Source organism: Chaetodon trifascialis, chromosome 23 (genome assembly GCF_039877785.1).
Source record: "Chaetodon trifascialis isolate fChaTrf1 chromosome 23, fChaTrf1.hap1, whole genome shotgun sequence".
In the NCBI taxonomy this organism is placed as follows: Eukaryota; Metazoa; Chordata; class Actinopteri; order Chaetodontiformes; family Chaetodontidae; genus Chaetodon; species Chaetodon trifascialis.
The window spans coordinates 6,507,760-6,524,229 of record NC_092078.1 but is presented as its reverse complement, the minus strand read 5'-3'; positions in this window follow the sequence as shown (position 1 = coordinate 6,524,229).

Here is a 16,470-nt window from a genome sequence, read left to right as displayed (position 1 = left end):
AGCGCCGCCCCCTTCCTGCCTCCCACCTCCTCCGGCGCTGGTCTTGTTTTTCCTCACTCAGCCTCTCCGGGACCCTCCCATCTCTTTTTCCCCCCCTCCCAACCATCAGCTGTTCCTCCTGAATCAGTCTTCAGCACATACATCTTCCACCTACAGAAACCCTCCCCAAACAAGGCAGCTTCGGGGAGAAAGACGCGCCATGTTTAGGGTGCAGCACCCTGACTTGTCTTCCTCCTCTCCTCACCACTTCCTCTCACTATCACTGCCTTCTTTTAACCTCACTCATTGTCTCCTTTGCTCAGACATGAGCGCAGCAACTACCATTGAGTCACACTCATTATTCAAGATGCAGCGGAGTCTAAATTTAGCTTACTGGCTGAGGTGTCACTCCTCACTCTGCACGCTGCAAGGCTGCTGGCTGTTTCCATCCTGCATGTATATATTGCATAGGATAAAAACAGCTTTTCCCATCCTCACCCATGCTGCTAATAATAGGTTGTTTTTCCAAATCATGCTGCTAGAGACAAGCTACCTCACTCTCTGACTGGAGGTCATGACTGTGCCCCTGCACGCAGGAAAAAATCTTAAATACACATTTGACAGTTGGTCAAAACACCAGAAGGAGCATTTCTACCTGTTCAGAGTGAGAATGTGAGCTTGTGAGTTTTCTTTCAACACTGCTCCCTTCTGGAGATACTGAGCGTGTCCTTCACCATCTTCCTGACGTGCCTGCAGGTGTTTCTTGTGCCTTCTGTCCATGCTGTGAAAGCGAAACCTCCCAAACGCTCCTGACACTCTGATATGACCTGTCTGCGGAAACAAAACCCCTCTGCCCTCCTTAAATAGTTCAAGTGTCAACGTGTCTCCCTCTTTAAATTTGAAAAAGCTCTTCCTTATTCCAAAAGGGGCAGCATCATGATTGGTGTGTACATTTTTGCATGTATGTGACATATTAATTTAATTGTTTGCAGTCTTTAGCATGATACAACCACAATACATTGATCTACTGCATCAAGACTTAAAATAAAGACTCCTATTTAAGAAAAACAACTGCAACGATGAGTATTTATTCTATCTATACGCATGCCTGCTTTGATTTATTTATAAAAACTGTTATTCCGTGTTTGGATGGAGTTCTGCTCAAGGATGCTCCAGCTGCAGAGCAGGGGGAGCCTTGAACCTCAGTCCTTTGGTTAGCGTCCAGCACATTAACATTTCCCATGATTTCACTGGAAACCTCAGCCTCACCTGAAAGACCCTGGTGCTTCCTGGCTCGCGATAGCCGGTGCAGAGCGAAAGGCCGGCGTTACATAACCTCGGCTACTAATCTCAAAACGGAGCGAGCCAGTGTGGCCAGAACAACAAGGTCACCTGAATCACCTCAGCAGGCCTCACACTGATGTATGCATGCACCTCTGCCTGCTTGTGTTTGACTCTGCGCACAATGTGAGCCATCTGAAACGTTTGCTGATGCAGTGTGAAAATGACTCTGAATGCACCCATCCAGTGGAGCAGGGAGGGGTACGCACCGCTCACACACAGTACACATGCTCGGCCATTAGGAAACAGGTCAGTGGGCCAGTTTGTTGACGTTTTGCTGGCGTACAGCGAATATCCAGAACATTTTTTAGTGGGTCAGCAAGTCAAAGCTTCCTTTAAAAGTTTTCTTCTGTTGTCACTGATAATCTGCCGCTATTAAACTGCTCTCAGAGCTGTATCTCTGGCTGTGCTCAGACACTTTACGTTGAATTATGTGTGTGAAATCAGTTGGGCAGTGATGGATTTTTGCTTCTTTCTTGTGAAATACTGAAGTTTCAGGCTTTTAAAAATCAATATCACGAAAAATCACATGAGTTTTGTCCTTCAGCAACAGTCGAGGTGCTGTTTCAGAGGTTTGGTGAGCGCTGCCAAGAGTGAAATTCTACATATTTGTATTTTTGGAACAGAAATATTTGCTTTTATTTATTAATTAAATCATTAACATGAACTATCTGCAGTGTCAGCCTTCAAAAACTCATGTCCCGGTTAACAACATCATCACCATTCTTGCCAGGCTCCTCTGATCAATATACCTATTGGAAGGCTTACTGATCAAACACAATGACCCTTCAAACAGCTTCCATTTGGCATTGTTTGCTTGATTAGATTAGATCGCTTCTAATTGCATCATTTTTAATTACAGCGGGCTAAAGAGCTTGGATAAAATACAATAATTGTGAGATAACAGCTTTAGGAAATGGGCCACATCACTGTTATTTGAACATGGAAAGGTAAGATTAGGTGAGGAACGCATGCAAATAGACTGATGTCAAGAGTCCAAATGTTAGTATTTATTTACACGCCTTCTCCGCATTGCCAGGTACACCAACATGGTGGTAAAAACAGAATATTTAATGCATTTATTACTTCTTTATTGGCCAAAAGTTGCAGAATTTGAAATATATTGAGTCCAAAGATGCTCAAGTCACTCTATAAAATGCCCAGTGTGTCTGTTTTTTGTTATTTTTAAATTGGTCTAATGCTGATAAAATCCTCAGGATACAGTTCCAACACACACAGTCATGCCTCCTTTAGTTATTAAAGTGCCGTTCTATGAGCCCAAATCTTCAGTTTTCTGCATTTGTCTCCCTCTTTGTGGTGAAACGGTAGTAAAATCAGCTTCTAATGCGAACATGTTGCTCCCTTTGCTTGCAGAACTCTGCAGGATTTGTCTCTCCGGCCTCACTTTCAGCCCCATTAACAAACATCAGCAGTCTGTAATATTCCACTGCTTTGACTCATCATGTGGCCTGTAAGCACTTCACAGCTTAAAGGAGGGGTCAGTGTTTGCAGAGGTCACAGGTATTCCCATCAATTAATGGCTTGTGTTTAGGTGGATGCGTGTGTGTGTGTGTGTGTGTGTGTGTGTGTGTGTGTGTGTGTGTGTGTGTGTGTGTGTGTGTGTTTGTTTGATCAGCTTACTGGACCATTTGAGCAAAGAGATAAGGCTCGAGGGCGCGTGATAAAACCCTGGAGACACGGACAAAGACCAGGGTGCAGAGAAAAGGATGGACAGGGAGGGCAAAGCATCGTCTTATTGTGTATTGTATGTCTACTGGACAGCGAGTGACACAGTTTTCTGTTGTGTTGTCTCTGTACTCCAGCATATTAGCCTTGAAATGAAGCAAAAACAGAGATTAAAGTTCTGACTTCCAGCTTTAATGAGACAAAAAAATTATGGCATTCCCATTAGGCTAAGCTGTAGGCTAATTCATGTAGTGCTAATTAGCAAAGTTAGCATGCCAACACGCCAAAATAAGCTTTGAAGAACACTGTAAACATCACCCCTGTGTTAGCATTGTTATCGCGAGCATGTTAGCACGCCGACATTAGCATTTAGCCAAGTAGGCTACAGCCTCGCAGAGCTGCTGAGACGGCTGCAGACTGAAGTCGTTAGAAACTTGTTGCAGACCCTTTGCTGACTGAAATAAACAACCCACAGGCATCAGCAGACACTTGATGTGATGCTCAGCCAGATCTCTACTGTAGCATCTTCATTTTGGTGCTTTTTGTCTCCAGTCTGGTCTTACAATTCACTTCAGTTCACTTAGTTGCTCAGTGTGCATGTTTGGAGGTTTATGACTCTGCTACACTGTTCCTACACAGTATGCATGTTAGCAACCTCAAGTTAAAGTCATCACTTTAATCCCATACTCATTGTGTCACACTCCAATACTGAATCCCAGTGCAGCTTACCATCATCTCCAGCAAAGGCGACCACTGAGGATACAGATTGAAGGACTCCTAACTGAAGACGTCAGACGTACGTGAGCAAGAGGCTTCATGGGTCGTAATTAATCGGTTGGCCTGTGGAGAAATTCTAAGAAATCCAAATAAAAGTAGGAGAAGTGATTCGAAACGAAACGGCCTGATGGGAGAACTATGTGAGTTATTAGGAGAATCGTATTTGCCTCTGCAGCCCTTCCTCCGGTCCTCACCTCTCACACACACATTCCCCCTTTCCATCACACGGAGGCTGATGTAATCATCTGAAACATATGCACACACAAAGCATACGTCCATGCGCACATACGCTGACTGCCTCCCCGGCAGGTGACAGATCGTACGGCGAAAGGCATAGAGATTCTCCAGATAAGGCTGTTAATGATTAAGCCTACTGTTGGAGGTTGTTTGCTGCTCAGTGGTTGGAAAATTGGAACAATAACACGCAAACACGGAGGTAATGGCCGTGGTGCCAGGGAGGCAGTCCACAGGGAGATGCAGGTCTCCAACGAGAACCAGGCTGTAGCACCAACAGTAATGGCTGCTTCAGCAGAGTGCATCTACATGGAGGATCTGCGTTTGATGGGGCAAAACTATGACTTGTGTGAAGACAGACTTACTGAAAGAGGTTATTCAAGCTATAAACATCTAAATCTAGCGATCACAAGAGCAAACATGAAGTGAAAGAGATACACGGAAACATCAGGAACCGCGTGGTCGTCTTTGGGAAGATAAGCTGTGCAGGTTTCCTCTCAGGTTTCGTGAAATTACATATTTTCTTTTCACTGGCACTGACTGATCTGAGCCATAAGATGCTTTTCAGGCAGAGTTTGACATGTTAGGAATTAAGCTTATCAGCTTTCATGCCAAGAGTAAGATAAGAAGATCAATGCCACGCTACAGCCAGTTAGCGTAGCTTAGCATAAAGACTGGAAAGTCTGGTTCTGTGGAAAAGTAACAAAACCACTAAGCTCCCTAATTGACACTTTATATCTGGTTGTTTCATCGGTAAAAAGAAACACTCATGTGTCGTCTCCAAGTTTTATCATCACTGTGAAGTTGCCAGGCAACCAGCAGCGACTCCAGGAAGTAAATGCTCCTGGCCAGGAAGTTGTCCAGCACACATGTAACACCAAAATTTGACTTTTTTACTCTTTGGTTTTTGCTGCTTACAGCGCTACCAGTTTCCACCTTGTTGCAGTCTGTATGCTAAGCTAAGCTAACTGCCTGTAGTCATGTTTAGCTATTCCTTTCAGCCCCCTTTAGCTTTAGAGGCTCAATGGCTGGTAGAAAAGGAGGTTCCTGCTCACAGTCAAGATATCCATCGAATCAGTGCGTCAAACTAATGTTTCAGTCTCTGCAGGAGTGACAAGAAAAAGACAAGAATGAGACTATATGTCACATAAACAGCTCAGATCATCTACATCCACTGCATCTTTCTACATCTACTGCGAGCAGCATGCACCATCCTCTCAGTTTACCTGCATCAGAAACAGCTCATGATGTCCAGGAAGCTGAAGCTGTTCTCACCCGTGGTAATAAAATGTACAATTAATTTTTAGTCTGCACAGTGATCATGAGATGAAATCTGAGACTAAGTCACAGAAGGTTTTATTGCCGAGCTGATGGTGTTTCATTCAAGTGAGATGCAGCAGACGTCAATTAAGTGACAGATGAAAGACATATTGCTTGTTAAAAACAGACACCAGTGGGTTCTCGCAGAGGAAACCTGAGAGAAAAAGTACGCTGAGATCCCTCCTGATAACTGTGATTACAGAACCTGGAAGTGGGCCAGAGCCATGAGAGTTCATCTCACTAATGCACTGAGCCTCTGCTCTCTCTGTACCCCTGAACAGGATGCTGAGCATGCAGTATGTTAATAACCACCGTGTGACTGTGGGTGTTTTTGAATGGAAGTAACACAAATGTGTTTCGTTCCAAAGTAAAAGAGCAATTCAAGCCTAAGTACTAATCATAGTATATTTTAGTTGTATATTCTTGTCGTGTTCCTTCAAGAATCCAGTGCTGCTTTTCATCCTGTTTTGTTTTCCCTGAAAGGACTGTATGAACATTACTGGAGCAGGTAAGTAGTGCTCATTCTAACATTTTTGATCCTCAGCATTATAAGCCATTTTATGCCAAAACACCCCCAAAAATACTTGTTTACGTTCAAGTGACAAAGCCCTCCAGTGGTCATAGTTATTATGAAGGAGCAGAGGAGGAAGTTTGACCTGAGAGTCAATGTTGGTTTTATCACTCTGTAACTTTAACCCCCATGGTGACAAAGCTAGCTTAACATTAGCAAAACCATCTTTTTTCTTTTTTCTTTTTTTTTTAATACTCTCCCTTCCCCCTTTTCTGACACTCCCTAATAATTTAGGGACAGTCCCTAATGTGAACTGTTTTCTTCTTTCAGTGTATGTGTGTCTTTAATGTCCTGCACCATTTGCTTATTTAGTTCAGATTTTGTTCTGTTAAACAGAAACCAGCTGATGTAGGCAAAAGAGAGACAGAGACAAAGATATGAGAGGCAATTAATGAAGTGTTTGATGATACCACAGTGCAACGGCTGTTGAGTATTTGCATATTCATTGGAGAAGTTGTTTGTTATCCATTATGAAATTTGATGAAGGGGTCAGAGGAGTTCTTTGACTGTGATGGTTTCAGATGGTTGAGATAAGCCGTTAATGGACGGGCGTTTTATTATCTGTTTAGGGTATTGTCTCCTCTTCAGGCATGTCTTTCCACCTTTATTTCATCTGAGACTCTGCTCATTGTTGTCTGATCACGGTTTCCTCTGGTTACAGTAAATTCAATTCTCCACCTATAGAGGCCTATTCAGGATCTCAAAATACAGGTTGCAGATTTGCACGCAAAAAAATGCAGAGTGAAAAACGATCCGGTGCGTAATTTGATCGGGCTTGAGTGATGCCAGGAGAACAAAGGCCTTTCAGCCTTAAGCCCCGTGCGTTGGCATCAGCCGATCAACGAGGAGCACAAGTCAAAACCAGCTTAAGCTGGGACTAAAGGGTGATATCGGGAGGGTGAGGAAAGAGGTGGAGGAGGGTGAGGAAGAAAAAGTTCCCATCTGTCTCAGGGAACACAGCGTAACATTTGTTAATACCAAACATGCAAACAGTTCTTTGTGTTTGATGGCACAGACCCCAAAACCACTAAACATCTCCAGGTTTCCTCATATAAGAAACATGTGAGTACAGAACAAAGAATAACACTTCAACAAAGCAACTTGTGAAAACAAAAGCACCTCACATTACGACAGATATACTGTATGTCAGTGTACATATGCTGAAGTATGTTTTCAGACATATGAGACGAGACCCTTTGCATATTAATGCCATATAAGGAGCATGGTGATGACACCAGTGTGGATGCGTCACCGCCCATTGTTTTCCTGGAAACCTCCGTGCCTTCCAGTCCCAAAGGAGACCGAGCACATGTTCATTCAGGTGCATGACACACTGTTTATTCATACCCGTATGTCTGTAAACACTTATTTAGAGTAACATAAGATGGGGTTGCTCAACAAGGGGAAGGGGCATGAGAGGAGGAGTGTGCAGAGGGGGAGAAGGAGGTCGGGGGGGAGAAAAATATTTGGAAAGTGAAGAAGCTTGTGACCTCCGCAAGAAAGGGAGGGATGTGTGAATTTACAGCGAGAGTTGGAGAAAAGAAGAAGGGTTGAAAGAAGGGATTGAAGGGCCAGAAGAGGAGGCGGTGAGGGGGGGCTCTGAGCAGAGGAGCGCAGACTGTAATCGGAGCCTTGTGTTTACCACGTGCCCAGAAACATATGAGTTCCTGGGACAATGTGTTCGAGAGCGCTGATTTAGGTTGAAGAGAGGATCTATAACCTGAAAAATTGTTATTATTCAGCATCCATGAGATGAAGAGATGAGGAGGAGGATCTGCAAGAGCTGTTATTCTTCTTCTCATGTTTCAAATGATGCGTGCATGCATCTTATTGAAAAATGGGCGCATCAAAAATGGGCAAAGAGGTGGAGCTGAGGTGGCCGAATGAAGCCTGACTGCTGTCACTTAAAGCGGCCATGTCCATAATTATGCAGAACTTTAAGCCTTAATATGATTTAAGTACTGTTGTCATCAATGGGGGAAATTAGCGATAAAGAGCAAAAGTGCTTTTTTACTCTCAAAACTTGCTTAAAGCTGCACTAATAAATATTTGCTTATATAAACAATGGATCCATTGAGTGTGTAATGTGAAAAGGAGTTAACCTAAACCCAAAGAAAACTTAACTCTGCAGCTCCTCTTAGCACTGCAGACTGTTTTAGCATCTTTCAGCTAATTGTTTTGGTTTTATGTCCCAGAAGGTTCATGTTTTGGTTCGGTCTCACCACATTAGCGACTAGCTGGTGAACTACAGACGAGCATAAAACAGCTGAAGAACTACATATTGTCCCCAGGAGCTGGTGGAGACCAAAACTGAGGCAAAAGAAATAAATGCTGTGATCGCTTCATGTCTGCTGGATGTTAACTGCTTGCTAACCAACTTAACATTGTGTTTACATCTTGTTGTGCTGCCCCCAAGTGGCCAAAAAAAATCAATTAATGCAGCTTTAAATTGTGTCATCCATCATCTGCGTTATTTGCCAAATTCACATTGTTGTCATGTTGCAAAGCAGTCCAGACTCGAACTCGACAGACTTGATCTGCCCTGCCGTTAAAAATAATCTCCTTCCAAAGTAAAAGCACAAGCGGTTAAAGGTCAGAGTCTAAAGTCAGCTCTGACTGTTGATCTGCTGTTGTTGATTTGTTTCTCATGTACAGGTCCTTATGTGCTCAGCCGCTATAAACTGCTCTCCTTGTGTACATCTGTGCTTTAAAACTCAGGCCAGTCTGAACTTGTCTGGCTGGTTTTATCGCTCGTCTCCAAAGTGCACCACAGCTGACGCACTTTATGTTTCTCATCCGGCTCTCTGTTTACCCAGATCCCTAATATCGCTGTTGACTTTCATTAGTCATTATTCCAGGCAGGGTCCCGCTGGGACAAAGGCTGCTTTATCTAAGTGTAATGTAAACAATTCTGCTTAAAAATAGCCACATGCATAGAAAACAAGATGCAGACCAAAGGAAACGTCCAAACTATGTCACAGATTTCAAGTCTCACAAAGCTGCTTTATTTCCCTAAATTCTGTGCATCTTATTCCTCATTCAGCATCCCAGCCCTTTAGAATAACAAGGGCTTGGCCGTGTAGTAATGCCGATCAGCTGAGCCAGCAGCTGAGTTTGTCACAGCGCAGTGTGCCTTTGTGTTTTCGCACATCCTCCGAGGCGACCCTTCAAAACACAACTTCCTCTTTCAGAGCGTGATGGCTTGTACAGATTAAAAGCTCTGGTGTCTTTCACAAGGGGCGACCCAGAGAGGATCCTCTTTTTCACAGCGTCTGTCTGTGTGTGTGTGTGTGTGTGTGTGTGTGTGTGTGTGTGTGTGTGTGTGTGTGTGTGTGTGTGTGTGTGTGTGTGTGTGTGTGTGTGTGTGTGTGTGCATGCATGCATTTCTCATATTCCTTTCCCTCGGCCTAGCCCCTCCCCGACTGTCAGCGGTGCCTGGACGAGGCTGTTTTTATGGAAGTCTGGCTGAATCCAGTTCACACTGCTTCAAGAACTGACCTCCTCATCTTACTCTCTCCCGCTCCTCCCTGCCTCCCTCCTCCACTTCATGGAATCGCTCGCTCTCAGCGTGTATTCCCCCTTTCTCCTCGCTGTGCTGCCCATTACTCCTGTAGTTTACGCCTCCCTTTGTCCTCCGTCTCCTGTCTTTCTTTCTCCTTTCGCTGCTTCCTTTCATTTTTCGACCCTCAGTGTTTTTTCCTCCCTTCTTTTCTCACATCTTCTCCTCTGTTAACCCACTTTGTCAGCGACGTTTGCCTTTGCTTGAGGACAGAGGAAACTACAACTGGTGCGGACAGTGTAAATGTACAGATGTGCAGAAGGACAATATGTCCAGAGCTGTGTGTCCAAGTGGACAACTGCTGCATTGCCCCCAAACCCTCAGGGGGCCCCAAACGTGTCTCTGTGGTACTTATTTTGAGGATTTTGGTTGTTTAGTTGCTCAATTACAGCCAGAAATAAATGTCTGATGGTGGCTCCTGCAAATATAGTTTCAATATCTTTAATGTTTCATTTCGGTTCAGTCATATCATGCAATCAACAATAAGTCTTTTTCACTGATGTGTCCCAGAAAGAAGAGCACAGGTGTCAACAATAAGAGTTATGGCTGAATTCCATTTATCTGCTTCAGTTTCAGGGTGCCGGTGCTGTGCATGCTGGCTCACACTCTTGGCTTACTGGGACACTTGAACAGAATGGAGCCATTGTTAATGTTATTGGTGGCACTTGTATAAAAAAAAGGGTGTGCTGGACTTAAAGTTCATTGACAAAAATAATCTTGACTCAAGGCCCAAATCTCAGCTTTTTCCGGAGCTTTCGCTGCCTCGCGGGCAGATGGAGACGTGGAAAAAAGTTGTGGAAAAAGCTCAGAATTGGACCTTTGTTTTGACATTTTCTGCTTAAAAAATGGACTATATGTGCATTTCACAGTACAGACTGAGGTAGAGCGGGACCGTTGGCATGCTGACTTCCTGTATTTGCATATTTTTATGTTTGCTTTCATGTGCGTTGATGTGAGCGTGCGTGCGTGCGCACTACATGATCGATCGCTCGTGTGGAGGTGTGGAATCTCACACCTCTCTTCCTTGTGGACCTTTCCCACGACGACACTTTCCCTCTGTCTCAAACAGCCCGCGTGGTGTGTGTGTTTGTGCGTGTGTGTGCATTTATCTATCTTCGTCTGAGGACAGTCACCCAACACTTCAGTACATATTCATTTCAGTGGCCTGCAGCAGCCAGCTGTTGTGCCGCTCAGCTCCCAGATGTGCAACTGTGTGCAGGTGAGGCAGAGCGACACAGAGAATTAAAGCGTTTGCATGCCAGAGTGCCTTTCATGAATGCTAATATCTTCACATTTACATGTTTTAATTGGCTTTCAGGTTTGTTTTTGTTGGATGGCTGAATGATTGATCGCTTGCTCGGGGCAATCTTAAGGGACGACGGTCACTGATTGGACGTTTGTGGATGTAGGACAATTTAAGATATGACATGATGCACAACATATTGTAACAGACTTTATGTATTGATTGATTGGAACCTTTTTGGCTACCAAAACCTGAGTTATTCAGGAGGATCGCCTGATTTTTGTGATGGTACAGCTATTGATCGTCATGTGTGAGGTTATTCAGTAAAGGACAATAAATCTGTGAGTGTGTGCGGGTCCATTTTCTACCTCAAGGACGTCACTTTCTTGCAGGCTGCTTGGACTTATAAAATATTTACGCTGCGTGTGAGTGCAGCCCAGGCTATAAATAGTCTCAGCTTAACATTAAACCATTATTTTTACCCCTGCCATCTCACACGGCTTTATGTCTCACCCACAAACAATTCATACAAAACTTCAGCTACAAACTAGATGCATTTTGGCCGTGCAGACATATTGTATTGATATTCTGCATGACGATGCAGGAGCGCACACACAACCCCACAAGCTGCAGCCTATTTCTGTGCCAAGCTTGACCATCCGCATCTGTCTGCGCAGATTTATTAATGAGAAAAAACTATGAGGCAAAAATAATGTCAGGCCGTCAGCAATGTGCAAGGCTGCAGGAACAGATTCACGATTGTGAAATCTGATTTAGCTGCTCTCACTAAATTCTTCAGCTGTTTTGTTTGTTTTACAGCAACAAATTTTGGCTAAAATGCCTCAAAAGGGTGCACTCATATCCCCGTTCACATCATATAAAAACAAAGTAAAAATGAATGGAAAACATTTAAAGCAATATCAATGAATAAGAATAACTGAATCCTGAATTATTGGACGAGGAAAACCCAAATTTGATGTCCATAAATTAGCTTTCTACAGAAATAAGAGAAAGAGTTGGTGTGAAAGGGACTCTGGTCCGAATAGACTGGAGGATAATCAGACCCAGCAGACCCAAAAAAGAGGGTCAATGCAAACTATGGCAGCGGCATAATGTGCCACAAATGATCTAGCAGTTCTGGTCAAAAAGACAGGTTGACACTCTGCAGCTGCAGAACAAAAAAACACATTTTATCCTGTGATGATAACGATGCACCACGTTATCAATCTGATCTCCTCTGCGGGGAACAGAGATTATGCAGGAAATGAGGGCCGCGACCACAGACATGCTGAACTCTTACAAAATAATGCTTTGACAGCTGCTGAGTTTTTTATTTATAAAACTAGCAACCAGAGCAAAATGTGACGCGTCTTGTTCAGCAGATGCGATGCTGTCATGTGCGCTCAGTCTTACTTCCTCCTTTGGTCAACACTGCACTGCATGACTCTCTCAGAGACCCACAAAGACCCAGACTCACATCCACATTACATAACTGCCAATCACTATTCTTAATTATGAAAAAGCATCAGGTTGTGAAACATTATAGATGTCATAGAACTTGACAAGTCAACTTAACTGTATATCGGATCCGAAAATTAAACAGCTGAACTGAAACATTTGAGTTCAACTCCATCAGGGAAGTAAGATAAACTAGAGTTGCTGTTTCCTTTATTTATTCAATTATTATTACTTGTTGTTAATTATACTATTAAATATTGTATGTAAAACAACTGGTTGCACACATTTAGACACATTGAGAATATTCAAAATTGATGCACTATAAGCCTGTTGCATGTTGATTTTCTGATTTTTATATGGGCGAGAATCGAAAAACACTGGATTCCACACTTCCCATCATGCAACTCAACAGCATCTTTCACATCTGCTTGGTAAATTCTCATGTCTTGTTCATGAAGACGTGGGTATTTAAATTTAGGAGATTTCACTAAATAAAGCACAGTCGTTTGATCCATCCTCGTTTTGTCAGCCCTCACACAAATTTATAGTCGTGTGCCACCTAGCGACCGCAGTGTGTCATAGCATCCTGCACACATTTATAGTGTACTGACATCCCGCCGCCTGCAGAGGGCAGTGTAACATAACTCTGTAGGAACGTATGTGCGGATTGGAAAAAGAGGTACTTTTCCAGTTAAAGGTAAGTGAGCTTTTAATTTAAACTTACCACTAAGGGACATGGATAAAACTACCAAAAGGGTGAGGTTTATAGTTCGTGTGTCGATTTAGTTGTCGGCAGTTAAACAGGCTTTGTTGGGTTTACGTTAGCCTGGCGCTGCTAATTAAGTCGTTAAGACCGTTAAGCTAGCTAAATGCGGTGAACGAGCTCATTAAAGGGTGAACGCTTTGTTCTTCCGGGTCTGTGGTGGCTCCACTTGGTCGTCTTCAGCACTCTGTAAAATTTCTAAATGATGACATTAGCTTTGAATACAACCAGAAAGCATTTCCCTTCCAGTCCAAGTCGCTCAGCAAAGGCCAATCCTAGTTTTAGCAGTTAGCTAACAGGCACTTGAGCAGGAAAACTGACGAAATTGGCAGTTTTGGGTCGCTTTCAAGCGAAGCAGGGGCAGTAATAATTAAATATGAACCATTGCCTACCCTGAACAAAAACGTGGGAGTACAGGAGTGTTAAAATATCTAGAAAATAAACTTGTGGTAGATGCAGGAACAGCACCAGGTAACAAACAGGTTCAAATTAACGTTAATGTTAACATTTATGTCCGTGACGCATTTTTATTTACACTCATTAAGAAGTGAAAGCTTTCAACACTTCAGACTGTAGACATTCATCAAGGCAAATGTTTGATGAAAGCTCAAGACCTCAAACAGAGCTCACCTGTGTTTCTTCTCGCAAAGACACATGGGAAATGAAGTTCACAATTGTAGTTCCCTTGACCCAAATGCATGAAACGCGCTAGTATACAACATGTAACACAAACTGTGCAGAAATCAATACAAATCTGTACATTAAAACTATTGAAATAAACACAAGACCTCCAACAAACAATAAGCTGTTTGTTTATTTCTGTAATAATGACTAATGAGTCTATTAAATGACATAAAATTGTGAAAAATAGCCGTCACAATTTCCCAGAAATCATAAGTGGCGTGTTGAAATGTCATGTTTTGTCAGACCAGCAGTCTAATCTTAAATATATTCAATGTACCACAATATGAAACAGGGAAATTAAGCAAATCTTCACATTGAGGAAGCTGGAAACAGAATGTTTGGTGCTCAATAAATGTCCTTCATTGCTCATTGTTTCAGGTCTGATCAGAGGTAATGAAAGGCCAGGAATTATTATTGGTGTTCAAACAAACAGTAGCACCAATAAACTCAACATAATACTCTAATACTCCTTATGCAAAGTCCACATTTACTATAAATCATGCAGATGTGGAGAGACTAATGTGCAAATCCAGTCCAAACCTGCTTTTAGATCAAATTGAGCCGTGAAGGAATTTTTTGGAAAGGTCCTCGTTCTCCCACTGAGATATGTGCTTCATCCTTTAGGCTAGAAATGCCAGGAAATACGGGGAATGTGTTGTCACCTGTAGCTACTGTATCTGCTGCTCCAGCCTGCCGTGGCGCGATTACAGACAGGTGAGAGAACAGGTGAGTCAGGAGAGAGAGAGAAGGGGAATAAAGGGGTCATCATCTGACATCCATTACCATCGTAGAGTCCTTGACTTGAGTCAGCAAAGGTGTCTTCACATTTCTTTAGCACAGATTTAATGACTTCTAATTTTACCTCCCTCTTCTCCAGTCAGCAGTCAGATCAATCATTTGATAGTACATCAGATAGTATTTTTGTCCACGTGTGTAAGCATCGTCAGAGCGCTAACCACGGGAAAAAGCTATTCTCAGATTCTGTGGCTCGCTCTCTTATCTGCTCTTTCTTTCTGCACTCTGGCCAATAATTCCTAGCTGTGTGTGTTTGCAAACATGGCATGTGAAACTTAGCACACATCCTTCGTCCTGTGTTCACAGTGCTTCCCGCAGATCCTTAAAAAGTCTTGATTTTTGTTTTTGAAAGCCCCGGTCTAAAAAAGGAGCCTTAAATTGTCTGGAATTTAAGAAAGGCAGGCATTAAATTTGATCTGCGGCAAACTGAACGAGCGTACGTCTGCTTATTTGCTCTGTCTTTTTGTATTTTGTTTGATTTTATATCTCTCAACAATGACAATTTCCACTGCTTTATTTGGACTGTAAATGGTTTAGACTCTGCTAACTAGGCGGCTGCATGCTTTGTGTTGCCTCGCTGCACAGTTTGACTCTAACTGAAGAGGAAAACGAAAGCATTTCTGCTTCATGACTTGAGAGCTGAAGGAAACATAAGAAAGCCTTCGGTGTAATTGTTTTACCTTTTTGCTGATGGAAATTGATTTTCTTAACTGTACTTAGGATTAAAAACATCACAAAACTATTTAAATCTGCACTCAGATTTTGCAGATATATTTGTAGAAGCCTTGTACAGTACATAGAGGACATATTCCCTCAAAGATTTTGCTTGAATATTCAGTAAGACCAGCACACAACCCCCCATCAACACACACTCACAAGCCTCCTCTCCATCCACCAACCCCCTGTCTCCCTTGGGACCCCCACGAAAGTCTGGTGAGGGGTCTCCAGTGCCAAAAAGCAGGAAGTCACAGCTGTGCTCATCCCCCTTTCAGCATGTGTGAGAGCGAGAGTGAGTGTGTGTGTCTCTGTTTGCATCCGTGTGTAGATCTGGGTCATTGTGTGCATGCGTGTGTGTTTAGTTTCTATATGTGTGTTTGTGCCTCAGCCAGTTTATCTGGCCAGAATGACGATACTTTCTATTCCCACCTCTCCGCTGCAGAAGTTTCCAGTGCTGTTAAATGAAAGCCTGGCTTATACAGCCTAATAAACACTCTGTGTGCCTGAGTGTGTGTCATTGTGGCTAATAGTATAAGACTGGCTGCACTGGACTGCTCTGGTGGAAACACACACACACACACACCCTCTGTGAACTTTCTGCTTTTTTATTGTCTCTGTCACCTCCTCTTGCTTCTTTATTTCTTATTCAAGTTTTGTTTTCTGTCTCTCTTTCTATACAATTATAAGGCCAAACGTGTCTGGACACCCCCCGCTCGCTTACCTTTGAGTTGTTTGGGGCTGTTTTCAGTGGCTCAGGCTAGAAATCTTAGTTGTGATCGATCATCATAACGTTCATCTGCAGCTGTTTTGACAATCGTTTCATCGTTTAAGTCATTTTTCAAGCAAAAACGCCACATGTTTTGCGGTATTTCACTCCAAGATGTGATTGGAAATTGAATTTCTTTGGGTTTTGGACAAAACAAGACATTTAAAGACACCACCTCAGGCTCTGGGGTAGTTTGATGGTAATTTTTCACTACTTTCTGACATTTCGTAGACCGAATGATTAATTGATCATGCAAATAATCATTGGCTGCAGCCCTCGTTCTGGTCAGGGGACATTCTTTCAACACTACAGCATACAGTCAAGTTTTAGACAATAGCAGCTTTCAGACTTTGTGAGAAGTGAGGACGCTACCCTCGTGCACGAAGCGAGGCTGACGAAGGCGTGGTTTTCTGAGTTTAGCGTGGAAAAGCAGGACTGGCCTGCGCAGAGCCCTGACCTCAGCCCCATCCAGCACCTTTCAGATGGATTTGAACGCTGACTGCGAGCTGTACCTCAGTGCCTGACCTCGCTAACTGTGAATGGGAGCAAATCAATTCAGCCGGGCTCCAGAAGCTTC